This window comes from Leuresthes tenuis, unplaced genomic scaffold, assembly GCF_036924035.1.
Source record: "Leuresthes tenuis unplaced genomic scaffold, fLeuTen1.0.hap1 SCAF_1, whole genome shotgun sequence".
In the NCBI taxonomy this organism is placed as follows: domain Eukaryota; kingdom Metazoa; phylum Chordata; class Actinopteri; order Atheriniformes; family Atherinopsidae; genus Leuresthes; species Leuresthes tenuis.
This window is the reverse complement of record NW_027325355.1, coordinates 8292812-8312855: the sequence shown is the minus strand read 5'-3', so window position 1 is coordinate 8312855 and position 20044 is coordinate 8292812. Positions and strand designations below refer to the sequence as shown.

General features: G+C 45.8%; 17 non-coding genes and 30 pseudogenes across 17 annotated transcripts; all 47 read right to left on the bottom strand.

Moving 5' to 3' along the window:
• Positions 1-501: 501 nt before the first annotated feature.
• LOC140296893 (5S ribosomal RNA) lies at positions 502-620 on the bottom strand. The gene has a single exon (XR_011913008.1). It is a non-coding gene; the product is annotated as a 5S ribosomal RNA (ribosomal RNA).
• A 270-nt stretch (positions 621-890) lies between these two features.
• Positions 891-1009, bottom strand: LOC140298823 (5S ribosomal RNA; annotated as a pseudogene).
• Positions 1010-1278: 269 nt separating this feature from the next.
• LOC140306517 (5S ribosomal RNA) lies at positions 1279-1397 on the bottom strand (annotated as a pseudogene).
• A 268-nt stretch (positions 1398-1665) lies between these two features.
• On the bottom strand, positions 1666-1784 carry LOC140291804 (5S ribosomal RNA; annotated as a pseudogene).
• Positions 1785-2053: 269 nt separating this feature from the next.
• Positions 2054-2172, bottom strand: LOC140297614 (5S ribosomal RNA). Its single transcript, XR_011913334.1, has one exon. It is a non-coding gene; the product is annotated as a 5S ribosomal RNA (ribosomal RNA).
• Positions 2173-2391: 219 nt separating this feature from the next.
• LOC140309321 (5S ribosomal RNA) lies at positions 2392-2510 on the bottom strand (annotated as a pseudogene).
• Positions 2511-2779: 269 nt separating this feature from the next.
• LOC140298249 (5S ribosomal RNA) lies at positions 2780-2898 on the bottom strand. Its single transcript, XR_011913913.1, has one exon. It is a non-coding gene; the product is annotated as a 5S ribosomal RNA (ribosomal RNA).
• Positions 2899-3167: 269 nt separating this feature from the next.
• Positions 3168-3286, bottom strand: LOC140305605 (5S ribosomal RNA; annotated as a pseudogene).
• Positions 3287-3555: 269 nt separating this feature from the next.
• Positions 3556-3674, bottom strand: LOC140281206 (5S ribosomal RNA; annotated as a pseudogene).
• Positions 3675-3943: 269 nt separating this feature from the next.
• On the bottom strand, positions 3944-4062 carry LOC140296124 (5S ribosomal RNA; annotated as a pseudogene).
• Positions 4063-4331: 269 nt separating this feature from the next.
• On the bottom strand, positions 4332-4450 carry LOC140300313 (5S ribosomal RNA; annotated as a pseudogene).
• A 269-nt stretch (positions 4451-4719) lies between these two features.
• On the bottom strand, positions 4720-4838 carry LOC140307326 (5S ribosomal RNA). The gene has a single exon (XR_011915814.1). It is a non-coding gene; the product is annotated as a 5S ribosomal RNA (ribosomal RNA).
• A 269-nt stretch (positions 4839-5107) lies between these two features.
• LOC140294663 (5S ribosomal RNA) lies at positions 5108-5216 on the bottom strand (annotated as a pseudogene).
• A 269-nt stretch (positions 5217-5485) lies between these two features.
• LOC140294662 (5S ribosomal RNA) lies at positions 5486-5594 on the bottom strand (annotated as a pseudogene).
• Positions 5595-6223: 629 nt separating this feature from the next.
• On the bottom strand, positions 6224-6342 carry LOC140298935 (5S ribosomal RNA). The gene has a single exon (XR_011914529.1). It is a non-coding gene; the product is annotated as a 5S ribosomal RNA (ribosomal RNA).
• A 269-nt stretch (positions 6343-6611) lies between these two features.
• On the bottom strand, positions 6612-6730 carry LOC140291080 (5S ribosomal RNA; annotated as a pseudogene).
• A 269-nt stretch (positions 6731-6999) lies between these two features.
• On the bottom strand, positions 7000-7118 carry LOC140302854 (5S ribosomal RNA; annotated as a pseudogene).
• Positions 7119-7387: 269 nt separating this feature from the next.
• On the bottom strand, positions 7388-7506 carry LOC140292050 (5S ribosomal RNA; annotated as a pseudogene).
• A 269-nt stretch (positions 7507-7775) lies between these two features.
• LOC140281605 (5S ribosomal RNA) lies at positions 7776-7894 on the bottom strand (annotated as a pseudogene).
• Positions 7895-8163: 269 nt separating this feature from the next.
• On the bottom strand, positions 8164-8282 carry LOC140292177 (5S ribosomal RNA). Its single transcript, XR_011912522.1, has one exon. It is a non-coding gene; the product is annotated as a 5S ribosomal RNA (ribosomal RNA).
• A 269-nt stretch (positions 8283-8551) lies between these two features.
• LOC140295846 (5S ribosomal RNA) lies at positions 8552-8670 on the bottom strand (annotated as a pseudogene).
• Positions 8671-8939: 269 nt separating this feature from the next.
• On the bottom strand, positions 8940-9058 carry LOC140299918 (5S ribosomal RNA). The gene has a single exon (XR_011914781.1). It is a non-coding gene; the product is annotated as a 5S ribosomal RNA (ribosomal RNA).
• Positions 9059-9327: 269 nt separating this feature from the next.
• LOC140297473 (5S ribosomal RNA) lies at positions 9328-9446 on the bottom strand. The gene has a single exon (XR_011913205.1). It is a non-coding gene; the product is annotated as a 5S ribosomal RNA (ribosomal RNA).
• An 831-nt stretch (positions 9447-10277) lies between these two features.
• Positions 10278-10396, bottom strand: LOC140300732 (5S ribosomal RNA; annotated as a pseudogene).
• Positions 10397-10665: 269 nt separating this feature from the next.
• Positions 10666-10784, bottom strand: LOC140306632 (5S ribosomal RNA). Its single transcript, XR_011915775.1, has one exon. It is a non-coding gene; the product is annotated as a 5S ribosomal RNA (ribosomal RNA).
• Positions 10785-11413: 629 nt separating this feature from the next.
• Positions 11414-11532, bottom strand: LOC140297380 (5S ribosomal RNA). The gene has a single exon (XR_011913120.1). It is a non-coding gene; the product is annotated as a 5S ribosomal RNA (ribosomal RNA).
• Positions 11533-11801: 269 nt separating this feature from the next.
• Positions 11802-11920, bottom strand: LOC140298675 (5S ribosomal RNA). Its single transcript, XR_011914299.1, has one exon. It is a non-coding gene; the product is annotated as a 5S ribosomal RNA (ribosomal RNA).
• Positions 11921-12189: 269 nt separating this feature from the next.
• LOC140296827 (5S ribosomal RNA) lies at positions 12190-12308 on the bottom strand (annotated as a pseudogene).
• A 269-nt stretch (positions 12309-12577) lies between these two features.
• Positions 12578-12696, bottom strand: LOC140295441 (5S ribosomal RNA). Its single transcript, XR_011912870.1, has one exon. It is a non-coding gene; the product is annotated as a 5S ribosomal RNA (ribosomal RNA).
• A 269-nt stretch (positions 12697-12965) lies between these two features.
• LOC140296826 (5S ribosomal RNA) lies at positions 12966-13084 on the bottom strand (annotated as a pseudogene).
• Positions 13085-13353: 269 nt separating this feature from the next.
• Positions 13354-13472, bottom strand: LOC140291206 (5S ribosomal RNA; annotated as a pseudogene).
• A 266-nt stretch (positions 13473-13738) lies between these two features.
• On the bottom strand, positions 13739-13857 carry LOC140312156 (5S ribosomal RNA; annotated as a pseudogene).
• A 269-nt stretch (positions 13858-14126) lies between these two features.
• Positions 14127-14245, bottom strand: LOC140288413 (5S ribosomal RNA; annotated as a pseudogene).
• A 269-nt stretch (positions 14246-14514) lies between these two features.
• LOC140300312 (5S ribosomal RNA) lies at positions 14515-14633 on the bottom strand (annotated as a pseudogene).
• A 269-nt stretch (positions 14634-14902) lies between these two features.
• Positions 14903-15021, bottom strand: LOC140307267 (5S ribosomal RNA). Its single transcript, XR_011915809.1, has one exon. It is a non-coding gene; the product is annotated as a 5S ribosomal RNA (ribosomal RNA).
• A 269-nt stretch (positions 15022-15290) lies between these two features.
• Positions 15291-15409, bottom strand: LOC140298212 (5S ribosomal RNA). Its single transcript, XR_011913880.1, has one exon. It is a non-coding gene; the product is annotated as a 5S ribosomal RNA (ribosomal RNA).
• A 269-nt stretch (positions 15410-15678) lies between these two features.
• On the bottom strand, positions 15679-15797 carry LOC140283807 (5S ribosomal RNA; annotated as a pseudogene).
• A 269-nt stretch (positions 15798-16066) lies between these two features.
• On the bottom strand, positions 16067-16185 carry LOC140306555 (5S ribosomal RNA). The gene has a single exon (XR_011915771.1). It is a non-coding gene; the product is annotated as a 5S ribosomal RNA (ribosomal RNA).
• Positions 16186-16814: 629 nt separating this feature from the next.
• On the bottom strand, positions 16815-16933 carry LOC140297378 (5S ribosomal RNA). Its single transcript, XR_011913118.1, has one exon. It is a non-coding gene; the product is annotated as a 5S ribosomal RNA (ribosomal RNA).
• A 269-nt stretch (positions 16934-17202) lies between these two features.
• Positions 17203-17321, bottom strand: LOC140299958 (5S ribosomal RNA; annotated as a pseudogene).
• Positions 17322-17590: 269 nt separating this feature from the next.
• Positions 17591-17709, bottom strand: LOC140296825 (5S ribosomal RNA; annotated as a pseudogene).
• A 269-nt stretch (positions 17710-17978) lies between these two features.
• LOC140295429 (5S ribosomal RNA) lies at positions 17979-18097 on the bottom strand. The gene has a single exon (XR_011912869.1). It is a non-coding gene; the product is annotated as a 5S ribosomal RNA (ribosomal RNA).
• Positions 18098-18366: 269 nt separating this feature from the next.
• Positions 18367-18485, bottom strand: LOC140296824 (5S ribosomal RNA; annotated as a pseudogene).
• A 269-nt stretch (positions 18486-18754) lies between these two features.
• Positions 18755-18873, bottom strand: LOC140291776 (5S ribosomal RNA; annotated as a pseudogene).
• Positions 18874-19139: 266 nt separating this feature from the next.
• On the bottom strand, positions 19140-19258 carry LOC140312149 (5S ribosomal RNA; annotated as a pseudogene).
• Positions 19259-19527: 269 nt separating this feature from the next.
• LOC140288412 (5S ribosomal RNA) lies at positions 19528-19646 on the bottom strand (annotated as a pseudogene).
• A 269-nt stretch (positions 19647-19915) lies between these two features.
• On the bottom strand, positions 19916-20034 carry LOC140300311 (5S ribosomal RNA; annotated as a pseudogene).
• Positions 20035-20044: the final 10 nt, after the last annotated feature.

Below are 20044 nucleotides of genomic sequence, written 5' to 3'. Positions count from 1 at the left end.
CATTAAAAACAAACTTTTCTAACAATTTCTATCTAAACTATAAATGATTGGAGGGATTTTTCAACAGTGACAGTTAAGGAGTGTCATCAGGTGAATGAGATCAGCTCAGGAATGAAAACACAGTTTACACTAAATACAGTCTGTGGTTTACACAAGCCTCAGTGAAAATAAATACAATTATTATTCAGAATATCTTGGTGGTTTACATTGTTGCACATATTTTCAACACAGTCATCATGTGCTATGAAAAGCTGAATGTCAGAAATAAACTGAAATGATGGAGAGTATTCATAAGAGCAACTGGACTTCTTTTTTGATCTTGAAGACATTGAATTTTGATGGGACAGCAGCTTCCTCTTTGGTTTTTGTAGAGAAGTACAGTAGAACAACCGGATTTAACCGAGTACTAACCAGGCCCGACCCTGCTTAACTTCACAGGGTGATCAGACATTGCAACAAAAGACAGGTGGGGCAGATGCAGGTGGTAGAGAGAAGAGAAAAAGCTTACAGCACCTGGTATTCCCAAGCGGTCTCCCATCCAAGTACTAACCAGGCCCAACCCTGCTTGGCTTCTGAGATCAGACGAGGTCGGGTATTTTCAGGGTGGTGTGGCCGTAAAAAAATAATCTCTCTGACAAATGTGCATTATATAGATACTGGAATCATATGGTTCCTCTATGTAACCAGATAATTGCCGAGAAAGGCTGATATGTAGCGGGCACATCTTCATCCCTGATGTGATTATTACCTGCAGTGGAAACTGAGAATCTCAGATCACTTCGTGTCTGCCAACAAAGCAGCAGCAGCTGAAGATGACCAACTTCCTCATGTGTCACAGAGTGATCAGACGTTGCAACAAAAGACATGCAGGTGCTAGAGAGAAGAGAAAAAGCTTACAGCATCTGGTATTCCCAAGCGGTCTCCCATCCAAGTACTAACCAGGCCCATCCCTGCTTGGCTTACGAGATCAGATGAGGTCGGGTATTTTCAGGGTGGTGTGGCCATAAGTAACAATGGCTATCACAAATGTGCATTATATAGGTACTGGAATCATACAGTTCCTCGATGTAACCAGATAATTGGCGAGAAAGGCTAACTTGTAGTGAGAACATCTTCATCCCTGATGTGATTATTATCTGCAGTTAAAACTGAGAATCTCAGATCACTTCGTGTCTGCCAACAAAGCAGCAGCAGCTGAAGATGACCAACGTCCTCGTGTGTCACAGGGTGATCAGACGTTGCAACAAAAGACATGCAGGTGGTAGAGAGAACAGAAAAAGTTTACAGCACCTGGTATTCCCAAGCAGTCTCCCATCCAAGTACTAACCAGGCCCATCCCTGCTTGGCTTACGAGATCAGATGAGGTCGGGTATTTTCAGGGTGGTGTGGCCATAAGTAACAATGTCTGTGACAAATGTGCATTATATAGGTAAGGGAATCATACAGTTCCTCGATGTAACCAGATAATTGGCGAGAAAGGCTGATATGTAGTGGGCACATCTTCATCCCTGATGTGATTATTACCTGCAGTTGAAACTGAGACTCTCAGATCACTTCGTGTCTGCCAACAAAGCAGCAGCAGCTGAAGATGACCAACTTACTCATGTGTCACAGGGTGATCAGACGTTGCAACAAAGACATGCAGGTGGTAGAGAGAAGAGAAAAAGCTTTAAGCCCCTGGTATTCCCAAGTGGTCTCCCATCCAACTACTAACCAGGCCCAACCCTGCTTGGCTTCCGAGATCAGACGAGGTCGGGCCTATTCAGAGTGGTGTGGCTGTAAGCAACAATGTCTGTCACAAATGTGCATTATATAGGTACTGGTATCATACGGTTACTCTATGTAACCAGATAATTGCCGAGAAAGGCTGATATGTAGTGGGCACATCTTAATCCCCGATGTGATTATTATCTGTAGTTGAAACCGAGACTCTCAGATCACTTCGTGTCTGCCAACAAAGCAGCAGCAGCTGAAGATGACCAACTTCCTCATGTGTCACAGGGTGATCAGACGTTGCAACAAAAGACATGCAGGTGGTAGAGAGAAGAGAAAAAGCTTACAGCACCTGGAATTCCCAAGCAGTCTTCCATCCAAGTACTAACCAGGCCCAACCCTGCTTGGCTTCCGAGATCAGACGAGGTCGGGCATATTCAGGGTGGTGTGGCCGTAAGCAACAATGTCTGTCACAAATGTGCATTATATAGGTACTGGAATCATACAGTTCCTCGATGTAACCAGATAATTGCAGAGAAAGGCTGATATGTAGTGGGCACATCTTCATCCCTGATGTGATTACTACCTGCAGTTGAAACTGAGACTCTCAGATCACTTCGTGTCTAACAACAAAGCAGCAGCAGCTGAAGATGACCAACTTCCTCATGTGTCACAGGGTGCTTACAGCACCTGGTATTCCCAAGTAGTCTCCCATCCAAGTACTAACCAGGCCCTACCCTGCTTGGCTTCCTGGATCAGACGAGGTCGGGTATATTCAGGGTGGTGTGGCCGTAAGCAACAATGTCTGTGACAAATGTGCATTATATAAGTACTGGAATCATACAGTTACTCTATGTAACCAGATAATTGCCGAGAAAGGCTGATATGTAGTGGGCACATCTTCTTCCCTGATGTGATTATTACCTGCAGTTGAAACTGAGACTCTCAGATCACTTCGTGTCTGCCAACAAAGCAGCAGCAGCTGAAGATTACCAACTTCCTCATGTGTCACAGGGTGATCAGACGTTGCAACAAAAGACATGCAGGTGGTAGAGAAAAGAGAAAAAGCTTACAGCATCTGGTATTCCCAAGTAGTCTCCCATCCAAGTACTAACCAGGCCCAACCCTGCTTGGCTTCCGAGAACAGACGAGGTCGGGTATTTTCAGGGTGGTGTGGCCATAAGCAACAATGTCTGTGACAAATGTGCATTATATAGTTACTGGAATCATACAGTTCCTCGATGTAACCAGATAATTGCCGAGAAAGGCTGATATGTAGTGCGCACATCTTCATCCCTGATGTGATTATTACCTGCAGTTGAAACTGAGACTCTCATATCACTTCGTGTCTGCCAACAAAGCAGCAGCAGCTGAAGATTACGAACTTACTCATGTGTCACAGGGTGATCAGACGTTGCAACAAAAGACATGCAGGTGCTAGAGAGAAGAGAAAAAGCTTACAGCACCTGGTATTCCCAAGCAGTCTCCCATCCAAGTACTAACCAGGCCCATCCCTGCTTGGCTTACGAGATCAGATGAGGTCGGGCATGTTCAGGGTGGTGTGGCCATAAGTAACAATGGCTGTGACAAATGTGCATTATATAGGTACTGGAATCATACAGTTCCTCGATGTAACCAGATAATTGCCGAGAAAGGCTGAAATGTAGTGGGCACATCTTCATCCCTGATGTGATTATTATCTGCAGTTGAAACTGAGAATCTCAGATCACTTTGTGTCTGCCAACAAAGCAGCAGCAGCTGAAGATGACCAACTTCCTCATGTGTCACATGGTGATCAGACGTTTCAACAAAAGACATGCAGGTGGTAGAGAGAAGAGAAAAAGCTTACAGCTCCTGGTATTCCCAAGCAGTCTCCCATCCAAGTACTAACCAGGCCCAAACCTAATTGGCTTCCGAGATCAGACGAGGTCGGGCATGTTCAGGGTGGTGTGGCCGTAAGCAACAATGTCTGTGACAAATGTGCATTATATAGGTACTGGTATCATACGGTTACTCTATGTAACCAGATAATTGCAGAGAAAGGCTAACTTGTAGTGGGCACATGTTCATCCCTGATGTGATTATTACCAGCAGTTGAAACTGAGACTCTCAGATCACTTCGTGTCTGCCAACAAAGCAGCAGCAGCTGAAGATGACCAACTTCCTCATGTGTCACAGGGTCATCAGACGTTGCAACAAAAGACATTTAAGTGGTAGAGAGAAGAGAAAAACCTTACAGGACATGGTATTCCCAAGCGGTCTCCCATCCAAGTACTAACCAGGCCCTAACCTGCTTGGCTTCCAAGATCAGACGAGGTCTGGCATATTCAGGGTGGTGTGGCCGTAAGCATCAATGGGTGTCACCAATGTGCATTATATAAGTACAGGAATCATACGGTTACTCTTTGTAACCAGATAATTGCCTAGAAAGGCTGATATGTAGTGGGCACATCTTCATCCCTGATGTGATTATTACCTGCAGTTGAAACTGAGACTCTCAGATCACTTCGTGTCTGCCAACAAAGCAGCAGCAGCTGAAGATAACCAACTTCCTCATGTGTCACAGGGTGATCAGACGTTGCAACAAAAGACATGCATGTGGTAGAGAGAAGAGAAAAAGCTTACAGCACCTGGTATTCCCAAGCGGTCTCCCATCCAAGTACTAACCAGGCCCAACGCTTTTTGGCTTCCGAGATCAGACGAGGTCGGGCATATTCAGGGTGGTGTGGCTGTAAGCAACAATCTCTGTCACAAATGTGCATTATATAGGTACTGGAATATTACAGTTTCTTGATGTAACCAGATAATTGCCGAGAAAGGCTGATGCTTATTGGGCACATCTTCTTCCCTGTCGTGATTATTCTCTCCAGCGGAAACTGAGACTCTCAGATCACTTCGTGTCTGCCAACAAAGCAGCAGCAGCTGAAGATGACCAACTTCCTCATATGTCACAGGGTGATCAGACGTTGCAACAAAAGACATGCAGGTGGTAGAGAGAAGAGAAAAAGCTTACAGCACCTGGTATTCCCAAGAGGTCTCCCATCCAAGTACTAACCAGGCCCAACCCTGCTTGGCCTCCGAGATCAGACGAGGTCGGGCATATTCAGGGTGGTGTGGCCGTAAGCAACAATGTTTGTCACAAATGTGCATTATATAGGTAATGGAATCATACAGTTCTTCTATGTAACCAGATAATTGCCGAGAAAGGCTGATGCGTATTGGGCACATCTTCTTCCCTGTCGTGATTATTCTCTCCAGCGGAAACTGAGACTCTCAGATCATTTCGTGTCTGCCAACAAAGCAGCAGCAGCTGAAGATGACCAACTTCCTCATGTGTCACAGGGTGATCAGATGTTGCAACAAAAGACATGCAGGTGGTAGAGAGAAGAGAAAAAGCTTACAGCACGTGGAATTCCCAAGCAGTCTCCCATCCAAGTACTAACCAGGCCCAACCCTGCTTGGCTTCCGAGATTGGGTATATTCAGGGTGGTGTGGCCGTAAGCAACAATATCTGTGAACAATGTGCATTATATAGGTACTGGAATCATACGGTTACACTATGTAACCAGATAATTGCAGAGAAAGGCTGATATGTAGTGGGCACATCTTCATCCCTGATGTGATTATTACCTGCAGTTGAAACTGAGACTCTCAGATCACTTCGTGTCTGCCAACAAAGCAGCAGCAGCTGAAGATGACCAACTTCCACATTTGTCACAGGGTGATCAGACGTTGCAACAAAAGACATGCAGGTGGTAGAGAGAAGAGAAAAAGCTTACAGCACGTGGAATTCCCAAGCAGTCTCCCATCCAAGTACTAACCAGGCCCAACCCTGCTTGGCTTCCGAGATTGGGTATATTCAGGGTGGTGTGGCCGTAAGCAACAATATCTGTGAACAATGTGCATTATATAGGTACTGGAATCATACGGTTACACTATGTAACCAGATAATTGCAGAGAAAGGCTGATATGTAGTGGGCACATCTTCATCCCTGATGTGATTATTACCTGCAGTTGAAACTGAGACTCTCAGATCACTTCGTGTCTGCCAACAAAGCAGCAGCAGCTGAAGATGACCAACTTCCACATTTGTCACAGGGTGATCAGACGTTGCAACAAAAGACATGCAGGTGGTAGAGAGAAGAGAAAAAGCTTACAGCACCTGGTATTCCCAAGTAGTCTCCCACCCAAGTACTAACCAAGTACTAACCGGGTATGTTCAGGGTGGTGTGGCCGTAAGCAACAATGTCTGTCACAAATGTGCATTATATAGGTACTGGAATCATACGGTTACACTATGTAACCAGATAATTGCCGAGAAAGGCTGATATGTAGTGGGCACATCTTCATCCCTGATGTGATTATTACCTGCAGTTGAAACTGAGAATCTCAGATCACTTCGTGTCTGCCAACAAAGCAGCAGCAGCTGAAGATGACCAACTTCCTCATGTGTCACAGGGTGATCAGACGTTGCAACAAAAGACATGCAGGTGCTAGAGAGAAGAGAAAAAGCTTACAGCACCTGGTATTCCCAAGTAGTCTCCCACCCAAGTACTAACCAGGCCCAACCCTGCTTGGCTTCCGAGATCAGACGAGGTTGGGCATGTTCAGGGTGGTGTGGCCGTAAGCAACAATGTCTGTGACAAATGTGCATTATATCGGTACTGGAATCATACAGTTCCTCTATGTAATCAGATAATTGCAGAGAAAGGCTAACTTGTAGTGGGCACATCTTCTTCCCTGATGTGATTATTATCTGCAGTTGAAACTTAGACTCTCAGATCACTTCGTGTCTGCCAACAAAGCAGCAGCAGCTGAAGATGACCAACTTCCTCATGTGTCACAGGGTGATCAGACATTGCAACAAAAGACATGTAGGTGGTAGAGAGAAGAGAAAAAGCTTACAACAGCTGGTATTCCCAAGTAGTCTCCCATCCAAGTACTAACCAGGCCCAACCCTGCTTGGCTTCTGAGATCAGACGAGGTCGGGCATGTTTAGGGTGGTTTGGCCGTAAGCGACAATGTCTATCACAAATGTGCATTATATAGGTACTGGAATCATACGGTTACTCTATGTAACCAGATAATTGCCAAGAAAGGCTGATATGTAGTGGGCACATCTTCATCCCTGATGTGATTATTACCTGCAGTTGAAACTGAGAATCTCAGATCACTTCGTGTCTGCCAACAAAGCAGCAGCAGCTGAAGATGACCAACTTCCTCATGTGTCACAGGGTGATCAGACGTTGCAACAAAAGACATGCAGGTGGTAGAGAGAAGAGAAAAAGCTTACAGCACCTGGTATTCCCAAGCGGTCTCCCATCCAAGTACTAACCAGGCCAAACCCTGCTTGGCTTCTAAGATCAGACGAGGTTGGGCATGTTCAGGGTGGTGTGGCCGTAAGCAACAATGTCTGTGACAAATGTGCATTATATCGGTACTGGAATCATACAGTTCCTCTATGTAATCAGATAATTGCAGAGAAAGGCTAACTTGTAGTGGGCACATCTTCTTCCCTGATGTGATTATTATCTGCAGTTGAAACTTAGACTCTCAGATCACTTCGTGTCTGCCAACAAAGCAGCAGCAGCTGAAGATGACCAACTTCCTCATGTGTCACAGGGTGATCAGACATTGCAACAAAAGACATGTAGGTGGTAGAGAGAAGAGAAAAAGCTTACAACAGCTGGTATTCCCAAGTAGTCTCCCATCCAAGTACTAACCAGGCCCAACCCTGCTTGGCTTCTGAGATCAGACGAGGTTGGGCATGTTCAGGGTGGTGTGGCCGTAAGCAACAATATCTGTGAACAATGTGCATTATATAGGTACTGGAATCATACAGTTCCTCTATGTAACCATATAATTGCAGAGAAAGGCTAACTTGTAGTGGGCACATCTTCATCCCTGATGTGATTATTATCTGTAGTTGAAAAAGAGAATCTCAGATCACTTAGTGTCTGCCAACAAAGCAGCAGCAGCTGAAGATGACCAACTTCCTCATGTGTCACAGGGTGATCAGACGTTGCAACAAAAGACATGCAGGTGGTAGAGAGAAGAGAAAAAGCTTACAGCACCTGGTATTCCCAAGTAGTCTCCCATCCAAGTACTAACCAGTTCCAACCCTGCTTGGCTTCCGAGATCAGACGAGGTTGGGCATGTTCAGGGTGGTGTGGCTGTAAGCAACAATGTCTGTCACAAATGTGCATTATATAGGTACTGGAATCATACGGTTACTCTATGTAACCAGATAATTGCCGAGAAAGGCTGATATGTAGTGGGCACATCTTCATCCCTGATGTGATTATCACCTGCAGTTGAAACTGAGACTCTCAGATCACTTCGTGTCTGCCAACAAAGCAGCAGCAGCTGAAGATGACCAACTTCCTCATGTTTCACAGGGTGATCAGACGTTGCAACAAAAGACATGTAGGTGGTAGAGAGAAGAGAAAAAGCTAACAGCACCTGGTATTCCCAAGTAGTCTCCCATCCAAGTACTAACCAGGCCCAACCCTGCTTGGCTTCCGAGATCAGATGAGGTCGGGCATGTTCAGGGTGGTGTGGCCGTAAGCAACAATGTCTGTGAAAAATGTGCATTATATCGGTACTGGAATCATACAGTTCCTCTATGTAATCAGATAATTGCCGAGAAAGGCTAACTTGTAGTGGGCACATCTTCTTCCCTGACGTGATTATTATCTGCAGTTGAAACTTAGAATCTCAGATCACTTCGTGTCTGCCAACAAAGCAGCAGCAGCTGAAGATGACCAACTTCCTCATGTGTCACAGGGTGATCAGACGTTGCAACAAAAGAAATGCAGGTGGTAGAGAGAAGAGAAAAAGCTTACAGCACCTGGTATTCCCAAGCTGTCTCCCATCCAAGTAATAACCAGGCCCAACCTTGCTTGGCTTCCGAGATCAGACGAGGGTGGGCATATTCAGGGTGGTGTGGCTGTAAGCAACAATGTCTGTCACAAATGTGCATTATATAGGTACTGGAATCATACAGTTCCTCGATGTAACCAGATAATTGCCGAGAAAGGCTAACTTGTAGTGGGCACATCTTCATCCCTGATGTGATTATTATCTGTAGTTGAAACTGAGACTCTCAGATCACTTCGTGTCTGCCAACATAGCAGCAGCAGCTGAAGATGACCAACTTACTCATGTGTCACAGGGTGATCAGACGTTGCAACAAAAAACATGCAGGGGGTAGTGAGAAGAGAAAAAGCTTACAGCACCTGGTATTCCCAAGCAGTCTCCCATTCAAGTACTAACCAGGCCCAACCCTGCTTGGCTTCCGAGATCAGACGAGGTCGGGTATTTTCAGGGTGGTGTGGCTGTAAGCAACAATGTCTGTGACAAATGTGCATTATATAGGTACTGGAATCATACAGTTCCTCGATGTAACCAGATAATTGCAGAGAAAGACTGATGCGTATTGGGCACATCTTCTTCCCTGTCGTGATTATTCTCTCCAGTGGAAACTGAGACTCTCAGATCACTTCGTGTCTGCCAACAAAGCAGCAGCAGCTGAAGATGACCAACTTCCTCATATGTCACAGGGTGATCAGACGTTGCAACAAAAGACATGCAGGTGGTAGAGAGAAGAGAAATAGCTTACAGCACCTGGTATTCCCAAGCGGTCTCCCATCCAAGTACTAACCAGGCCCAACCCTGCTTGGCTTCCGAGATCAGACGAGGTCAGGCATATTCATGGTGGTGTGGCCGTAAGCAACAATATCTGTGAACAATGTGCATTATATAGGTACTGGAATCATACGGCTCCTCTATGTAACCTGATAATTGCCGAGAAAGGCTAACTTGTAGTGGGCACATCCCAAGTAGTCTCCCATCCAAGTACTAACCAGGCCCAACCCTGCTTGGCTTCCAAGATCAGACGAGGTGGGGTATATTCAGGGTGGTGTGGCCGTAAGCAACAATGTCTGTAACAAATGTGCATTATATAGGTACTGGAATCATACAATTCCTCTATGTAACCAGATAATTGCCGAGAAAGGCTGATGCGTATTGGGCACATCTTCTTCCCTGTCGTGATTATTCTCTCCAGCGGAAACTGAGACTCTCAGATCCCTTCGTGTCTGCCAACAAAGCAGCAGCAGCTGAAGATGACCAACTTCCTCATGTGTCACAGGGTGATCAGACGTTGCAACAAAAGACATGCAGGTGGTAGAGAGAAGAGAAAAAGCTTACAGCACCTGGTATTCCCAAGCAGTCTCCCATCCAAGTACTAACCAAGTACTAACCGGGTATGTTCAGGGTGGTTTGGCCGTAAGCGACAATGTCTGTGACAAATGTGCATTATATAGGTACTGGAATCATACAGTTCCTCTATGTAACCAGATAATTGCCAAGAACGGCTGATATGTAGTGGGCATATCTTCATCCTTGATGTGATTACTACCTGTAGTTGAAACTGAGACTCTCAGATCACTTCGTGTCTGCCAACAAAGCAGCAGCAGCTGAAGATGACCAACTTCCTCATGTGTCACAGGGTGATCAGACGTTGCAACAAAAGACATGCAGGTGCTAGAGAGAAGAGAAAAAGCTTACAGCACCTGGTATTCCCAAGTAGTCTCCCATCCAAGTACTAACCAGGCCCAACCCTGCTTGGCTTCTGAGATCAGACAAGGTCGGGCATATTCAGGGTGGTGTGGCCGTAAGCAATAATATCTGTGAACAATGTGCATTATATAGGTACTGGAATCATACGGTTCCTCTATGTAACCTGATAATTGCCGAGAAAGGCTAACTTGTAGTGGGCACATCTTCTTCCCTGACGTGATTATTACCTGCAGTTGAAAGTGAGACTCTCAGATCACTTCGTGTCTGCCAACAAAGCAGCAGCAGCTGAAGATGACCAACTTCCTCATGTGTCACAGGGTGATCAGACGTTGCAACAAAAGACATGCAGGTGGTAGAGAGAAGAGAAAAAGCTTACAGCACCTGGTATTCCCAAGTAGTCTCCCATCCAAGTACTAACCAGGCCCAACCCTGCTTGGCTTCCGAGATCAGACGAGGTCGGGTATGTTCAGGGTGGTTTGGCCGTAAACGACAATGTCTGTGACAAATGTGCATTATATAGGTACTGGAATCATACAGTTCCTCTATGTAACCAGATAATTGCAAAGAACGGCTGATATGTAGTGGGCATATCTTCATCCTTGATGTGATTATTATCTGCAGTTGAAACTTAGAATCTCAGATCACTTCGTGTCTGCCAACAAAGCAGCAGCAGCTGAAGATGACCAACTTCCTCATGTGTCACAGGGTGATCAGACGTTGCAACAAAAGACATGCAGGTGGTAGAGAGAAGAGAAAAAGCTTACAGCACCTGGTATTCCCAAGCAGTCTCCCATCCAAGTACTAACCAAGTACTAACCGGGTATGTTCAGGGTGGTTTGGCCGTAAGCGACAATGTCTGTCACAAATGTGCATTATATAGGTACTGGAATCATACAGTTCCTCGATGTAACCAGATAATTGCCGAGAAAGGCTAACTTGTAGTGGGCACATCTTCATCCCTGATGTGATTATTATCTGTAGTTGAAACTGAGACTCTCAGATCACTTTGTGTCTGCCAACAATCCAGCAGCAGCTGAAGATGACCAACTTCCTCACGTGTCACAGGGTGATCAGACGTTGCAACAAAAAACATGCAGGTGGTAGAGAGAAGAGAAAAAGCTTACAGCACCTGGTATTCCCAAGCGGTCTCCCATCCAAGTACTAACCAGGCCCAACCCTGCTTGGCTTCCAAGATCAGACGAGGTCAGGCATATTCAGGGTGGTGTGGCCGTAAGCAACAATATCTGTGAACAATGTGCATTATATAGGTACTGGAATCATACAGTTCCTCTATGTAACCAGATAATTGCCGAGAAAGGCTAACTTGTAGTGGGCACATCTTCTTCCCTGTCGTGATTATTATCTGCAGTTGAAACTGAGACTCTCAGATCACTTCGTTTCTGCCAACAAAGCAGCAGCAGCTGAAAATGACCAACTTCCTCATGTGTCACAGGGTGATCAGACGTTGCAACAAAAGACATGCAGGTGGTCGAGAGAAGAGAAACAGCTTACAGCACCTGGTATTCCCAAGCAGTCTCCCATCCAAGTACTAACCAGGCCCAACCCTGCTTGGCTTCCGAGATCAGACGAGGTCGGGCATGTTCAGGGTGGTGTGGCCGGAAGCAACAATGCTTGTGACAAATGTGCATTATATAGGTACTGGAATCATACGGTTACTCTATGTAACCAGATAATTGCCGAGAAAGGCTGATGCGTATTGGGCACATCTTCATCCCTGATGTGATTATTACCTGCAGTTGAAACTGAGACTCTCAGATCACTTTGTGTCTGCCAACAAAGCAGCAGCAGCTGAAGATGACCAATTTCCTCATGTGTCACAAGGTGATCAAACGTTGCAACAAAAGACATGCAGGTGGTAGAGAGAAGAGAAAAAGCTTACAGCACCTGGTATTCCCAAGCAGTCTCCCATCCAAGTTCTAAAAATCCCCAACCCTGCTTGGCTTCCGAGATCAGACGAGGTCGGGCATGTTCAGGGTGGTGTGGCCGTAAGCAACAATATCTGTGACAAATGTGCATTATATAGGTACTGGAATCATACAGTTCCTCTATGTAACCAGATAATTGCCGAGAAAGGCTGATGCGTAGTGGGCACATCTTCTTCCCTGTCGTGATTATTCTCTCCAGCGGAAACTGAGACTCTCAGATCACTTCGTGTCTGCCAACAAAGCAGCAGCAGCTGAAGATGACAAATTTCCTCATGTGTCACAAGGTGATCAGACGTTGCAACAAAAGACATGCAGGTAGTAGAGAGAAGAGAAAAAGCTTACAGCACCTGGTATTCCCAAGCAGTCTCCCATCCAAGTACTAACCAGGCCCAACCCTGCTTGGCTTCCGAGATCAGATGAGGTCGGGTATGTTCAGGGTGGTGTGGCCGGAAGCAACAATGCTTGTGACAAATGTGCATTATATAGGTACTGGAATCATACGGTTACTCTATGTAACCAGATAATTGCCGAGAAAGGCTGATGCGTATTGGGCACATCTTCATCCCTGATGTGATTATTACCTGCAGTTGAAACTGAGACTCTCAGATCACTTTGTGTCTGCCAACAAAGCAGCAGCAGCTGAAGATGACCAATTTCCTCATGTGTCACAAGGTGATCAAACGTTGCAACAAAAGACATGCAGGTGGTAGAGAGAAGAGAAAAAGCTTACAGCACCTGGTATTCCCAAGCAGTCTCCCATCCAAGTTCTAAAAATCCCCAACCCTGCTTGGCTTCCGAGATCAGACGAGGTCGGGCATGTTCAGGGTGGTGTGGCCGTAAGCAACAATATCTGTGACAAATGTGCATTATATAGGTACTGGAATCATACAGTTCCTCTATGTAATCAGATAATTGCAGAGAAAGGCTAACTTGTAGTGGGCACATCTTCTTCCCTGATGTGATTATTCTCTCCAGCGGAAACTGAGACTCTCAGATCACTTCGTGTCTGCCAACAAAGCAGCAGCAGCTGAAGATGACCAACTTCCTCATGTGTCACAGGGTGATCAGACATTGCAACAAACGACATGCAGGTGGTAGAGAGAAGAGAAAAAGCTTACAGCACCTGGTATTCCCAAGCAGTCTCCCATCCAAGTAGTAACCAGGCCCAATCCTGCTTGGCTTCCGAGATCAGACAAGTTCGGGCATGTTCAGGGTGGTGTGGCCGTAAAGACTATGTCTGACAAATGTGCATTATATAGGTACTGGAATCATACAGTTCCTCTATGTAACCAGATAATTGCCGAGAAAGGCTGAAATGTAGTGGGCACATCTTCATCCCTGATGTGATTATTATCTGCAGTTGAAACTGAGAATCTCAGATCACTTTGTGTCTGCCAACAAAGCAGCAGCAGCTGAAGATGACCAACTTCCTCATGTGTCACATGGTGATCAGACGTTTCAACAAAAGACATGCAGGTGGTAGAGAGAAGAGAAAAAGCTTACAGCACCTGGTATTCCCAAGCAGTCTCCCATCCAAGTACTAACCAGGCCCAAACCTAATTGGCTTCCGAGATCAGACGAGGTCGGGCATGTTCAGGGTGGTGTGGCCGTAAGCAACAATGTCTGTGACAAATGTGCATTATATAGGTACTGGTATCATACGGTTACTCTATGTAACCAGATAATTGCAGAGAAAGGCTAACTTGTAGTGGGCACATGTTCATCCCTGATGTGATTATTACCAGCAGTTGAAACTGAGACTCTCAGATCACTTCGTGTCTGCCAACAAAGCAGCAGCAGCTGAAGATGACCAACTTCCTCATGTGTCACAGGGTCATCAGACGTTGCAACAAAAGACATTTAAGTGGTAGAGAGAAGAGAAAAAGCTTACAGGACATGGTATTCCCAAGCGGTCTCCCATCCAAGTACTAACCAGGCCCTACCCTGCTTGGCTTCCAAGATCAGACGAGGTCTGGCATATTCAGGGTGGTGTGGCCGTAAGCAACAATGGGTGTCACCAATGTGCATTATATAAGTACAGGAATCATACGGTTACTCTTTGTAACCAGATAATTGCCTAGAAAGGCTGATATGTAGTGGGCACATCTTCATCCCTGATGTGATTATTACCTGCAGTTGAAACTGAGACTCTCAGATCACTTCGTGTCTGCCAACAAAGCAGCAGCAGCTGAAGATGACCAACTTCCTCATGTGTCACAGGGTGATCAGACGTTGCAACAAAACACATGTAGGTGGTAGAGAGAAGAGAAAAAGCTTACAGCACCTGGTATTCCCAAGCGGTCTCCCATCCAAGTACTAACCAGGCCCAACGCTTTTTGGCTTCCGAGATCAGACGAGGTCGGGCATATTCAGGGTGGTGTGGCTGTAAGCAACAATCTCTGTCACAAATGTGCATTATATAGGTACTGGAATATTACAGTTTCTTGATGTAACCAGATAATTGCCGAGAAAGGCTGATGCTTATTGGGCACATCTTCTTCCCTGTCGTGATTATTCTCTCCAGCGGAAACTGAGACTCTCAGATCACTTCGTGTCTGCCAACAAAGCAGCAGCAGCTGAAGATGACCAACTTCCTCATATGTCACAGGGTGATCAGACGTTGCAACAAAAGACATGCAGGTGGTAGAGAGAAGAGAAAAAGCTTACAGCACCTGGTATTCCCAAGAGGTCTCCCATCCAAGTACTAACCAGGCCCAACCCTGCTTGGCCTCCGAGATCAGACGAGGTCGGGCATATTCAGGGTGGTGTGGCCGTAAGCAACAATGTTTGTCACAAATGTGCATTATATAGGTAATGGAATCATACAGTTCTTCTATGTAACCAGATAATTGCCGAGAAAGGCTGATGCGTATTGGGCACATCTTCTTCCCTGTCGTGATTATTCTCTCCAGCGGAAACTGAGACTCTCAGATCACTTCGTGTCTGCCAACAAAGCAGCAGCAGCTGAAGATGACCAACTTCCTCATGTGTCACAGGGTGATCAGACGTTGCAGCAAAAGACATGCAGGTGGTAGAGAGAAGAGAAAAAGCTTACAGCACCTGGTATTCCGAAGCGGTCTCCCATCCAAGTACTAACCAGGCCCAACCCTGCTTGGCTTCCGAGATCAGACGAGGTCGGGTATTTTCACGGTGGTGTGGCCGTAAGTAACAATATGTGTGAACAATGTGCATTATATAGGTACTGGAATCATACGGTTACTCTTTGTAACCAGATAATATCCGAGAAAGGCTGATATGTAGTGGGCACATCTTCTTCCCTGATGTGATTATTACCTGCAGTTGAAACTGAGACTCTCAGATCATTTCGTGTCTGCCAACAAAGCAGCAGCAGCTGAAGATGACCAACTTCCTCATGTGTCACAGGGTGATCAGATGTTGCAACAAAAGACATGCATGTGGTAGAGAGAAGAGAAAAAGCTTACAGCACGTGGAATTCCCAAGCAGTCTCCCATCCAAGTACTAACCAGGCCCAACCCTGCTTGGCTTCTGAGATCAGACAAGGTCGGGCATATTCAGGGTGGTGTGGCCGTAAGCAATAATATCTGTGAACAATGTGCATTATATAGGTACTGGAATCATACGGTTCCTCTATGTAACCTGATAATTGCCGAGAAAGGCTAACTTGTAGTGGGCACATCTTCTTCCCTGACGTGATTATTACCTGCAGTTGAAAGTGAGACTCTCAGATCACTTCGTGTCTGCCAACAAAGCAGCAGCAGCTGAAGATGACCAACTTCCTCATGTGTCACAGGGTGATCAGACGTTGCAACAAAAGACATGCAGGTGGTAGAGAGAAGAGAAAAAGCTTACAGCACCTGGTATTCCCAAGTAGTCTCCCATCCAAGTACTAACCAGGCCCAACCCTGCTTGGCTTCCGAGATCAGACGAGGTCGGGTATGTTCAGGGTGGTTTGGCCGTAAACGACAATGTCTGTGACAAATGTGCATTATATAGGTACTGGAATCATACAGTTCCTCTATGTAACCAGATAATTGCAAAGAACGGCTGATATGTAGTGGGCATATCTTCATCCTTGATGTGATTATTATCTGCAGTTGAAACTTAGAATCTCAGATCACTTCGTGTCTGCCAACAAAGCAGCAGCAGCTGAAGATGACCAACTTCCTCATGTGTCACAGGGTGATCAGACGTTGCAACAAAAGACATGCAGGTGGTAGAGAGAAGAGAAAAAGCTTACAGCACCTGGTATTCCCAAGCAGTCTCCCATCCAAGTACTAACCAAGTACTAACCGGGTATGTTCAGGGTGGTTTGGCCGTAAGCGACAATGTCTGTCACAAATGTGCATTATATAGGTACTGGAATCATACAGTTCCTCGATGTAACCAGATAATTGCCGAGAAAGGCTAACTTGTAGTGGGCACATCTTCATCCCTGATGTGATTATTATCTGTAGTTGAAACTGAGACTCTCAGATCACTTTGTGTCTGCCAACAATCCAGCAGCAGCTGAAGATGACCAACTTCCTCACGTGTCACAGGGTGATCAGACGTTGCAACAAAAAACATGCAGGTGGTAGAGAGAAGAGAAAAAGCTTACAGCACCTGGTATTCCCAAGCGGTCTCCCATCCAAGTACTAACCAGGCCCAACCCTGCTTGGCTTCCAAGATCAGACGAGGTCAGGCATATTCAGGGTGGTGTGGCCGTAAGCAACAATATCTGTGAACAATGTGCATTATATAGGTACTGGAATCATACAGTTCCTCTATGTAACCAGATAATTGCCGAGAAAGGCTAACTTGTAGTGGGCACATCTTCTTCCCTGTCGTGATTATTATCTGCAGTTGAAACTGAGACTCTCAGATCACTTCGTTTCTGCCAACAAAGCAGCAGCAGCTGAAAATGACCAACTTCCTCATGTGTCACAGGGTGATCAGACGTTGCAACAAAAGACATGCAGGTGGTCGAGAGAAGAGAAACAGCTTACAGCACCTGGTATTCCCAAGCAGTCTCCCATCCAAGTACTAACCAGGCCCAACCCTGCTTGGCTTCCGAGATCAGACGAGGTCGGGCAGGTTCAGGGTGGTGTGGCCGGAAGCAACAATGCTTGTGACAAATGTGCATTATATAGGTACTGGAATCATACGGTTACTCTATGTAACCAGATAATTGCCGAGAAAGGCTGATGCGTATTGGGCACATCTTCATCCCTGATGTGATTATTACCTGCAGTTGAAACTGAGACTCTCAGATCACTTTGTGTCTGCCAACAAAGCAGCAGCAGCTGAAGATGACCAATTTCCTCATGTGTCACAAGGTGATCAAACGTTGCAACAAAAGACATGCAGGTGGTAGAGAGAAGAGAAAAAGCTTACAGCACCTGGTATTCCCAAGCAGTCTCCCATCCAAGTTCTAAAAATCCCCAACCCTGCTTGGCTTCCGAGATCAGACGAGGTCGGGCATGTTCAGGGTGGTGTGGCCGTAAGCAACAATATCTGTGACAAATGTGCATTATATAGGTACTGGAATCATACAGTTCCTCTATGTAACCAGATAATTGCCGAGAAAGGCTGATGCGTAGTGGGCACATCTTCTTCCCTGTCGTGATTATTCTCTCCAGCGGAAACTGAGACTCTCAGATCACTTCGTGTCTGCCAACAAAGCAGCAGCAGCTGAAGATGACAAATTTCCTCATGTGTCACAAGGTGATCAGACGTTGCAACAAAAGACATGCAGGTAGTAGAGAGAAGAGAAAAAGCTTACAGCACCTGGTATTCCCAAGCAGTCTCCCATCCAAGTACTAACCAGGCCCAACCCTGCTTGGCTTCCGAGATCAGATGAGGTCGGGTATGTTCAGGGTGGTGTGGCCGGAAGCAACAATGCTTGTGACAAATGTGCATTATATAGGTACTGGAATCATACGGTTACTCTATGTAACCAGATAATTGCCGAGAAAGGCTGATGCGTATTGGGCACATCTTCATCCCTGATGTGATTATTACCTGCAGTTGAAACTGAGACTCTCAGATCACTTTGTGTCTGCCAACAAAGCAGCAGCAGCTGAAGATGACCAATTTCCTCATGTGTCACAAGGTGATCAAACGTTGCAACAAAAGACATGCAGGTGGTAGAGAGAAGAGAAAAAGCTTACAGCACCTGGTATTCCCAAGCAGTCTCCCATCCAAGTTCTAAAAATCCCCAACCCTGCTTGGCTTCCGAGATCAGACGAGGTCGGGCATGTTCAGGGTGGTGTGGCCGTAAGCAACAATATCTGTGACAAATGTGCATTATATAGGTACTGGAATCATACAGTTCCTCTATGTAATCAGATAATTGCAGAGAAAGGCTAACTTGTAGTGGGCACATCTTCTTCCCTGATGTGATTATTCTCTCCAGCGGAAACTGAGACTCTCAGATCACTTCGTGTCTGCCAACAAAGCAGCAGCAGCTGAAGATGACCAACTTCCTCATGTGTCACAGGGTGATCAGACATTGCAACAAACGACATGCAGGTGGTAGAGAGAAGAGAAAAAGCTTACAGCACCTGGTATTCCCAAGCAGTCTCCCATCCAAGTAGTAACCAGGCCCAATCCTGCTTGGCTTCCGAGATCAGACAAGGTCGGGCATGTTCAGGGTGGTGTGGCCGTAAAGACTATGTCTGACAAATGTGCATTATATAGGTACTGGAATCATACAGTTCCTCTATGTAACCAGATAATTGCCGAGAAAGGCTGAAATGTAGTGGGCACATCTTCATCCCTGATGTGATTATTATCTGCAGTTGAAACTGAGAATCTCAGATCACTTTGTGTCTGCCAACAAAGCAGCAGCAGCTGAAGATGACCAACTTCCTCATGTGTCACATGGTGATCAGACGTTTCAACAAAAGACATGCAGGTGGTAGAGAGAAGAGAAAAAGCTTACAGCACCTGGTATTCCCAAGCAGTCTCCCATCCAAGTACTAACCAGGCCCAAACCTAATTGGCTTCCGAGATCAGACGAGGTCGGGCATGTTCAGGGTGGTGTGGCCGTAAGCAACAATGTCTGTGACAAATGTGCATTATATAGGTACTGGTATCATACGGTTACTCTATGTAACCAGATAATTGCAGAGAAAGGCTAACTTGTAGTGGGCACATGTTCATCCCTGATGTGATTATTACCAGCAGTTGAAACTGAGACTCTCAGATCACTTCGTGTCTGCCAACAAAGCAGCAGCAGCTGAAGATGACCAACTTCCTCATGTGTCACAGGGTCATCAGACGTTGCAACAAAAGACATTTAAGTGGTAGAGAGAAGAGAAAAAGCTTACAGGACATGGTATTCCCAAGCGGTCTCCCATCCAAGTACTAACCAGGCCCTACCCTGCTTGGCTTCCAAGATCAGACGAGGTCTGGCATATTCAGGGTGGTGTGGCCGTAAGCAACAATGGGTGTCACCAATGTGCATTATATAAGTACAGGAATCATACGGTTACTCTTTGTAACCAGATAATTGCCTAGAAAGGCTGATATGTAGTGGGCACATCTTCATCCCTGATGTGATTATTACCTGCAGTTGAAACTGAGACTCTCAGATCACTTCGTGTCTGCCAACAAAGCAGCAGCAGCTGAAGATGACCAACTTCCTCATGTGTCACAGGGTGATCAGACGTTGCAACAAAACACATGTAGGTGGTAGAGAGAAGAGAAAAAGCTTACAGCACCTGGTATTCCCAAGCGGTCTCCCATCCAAGTACTAACCAGGCCCAACGCTTTTTGGCTTCCGAGATCAGACGAGGTCGGGCATATTCAGGGTGGTGTGGCTGTAAGCAACAATCTCT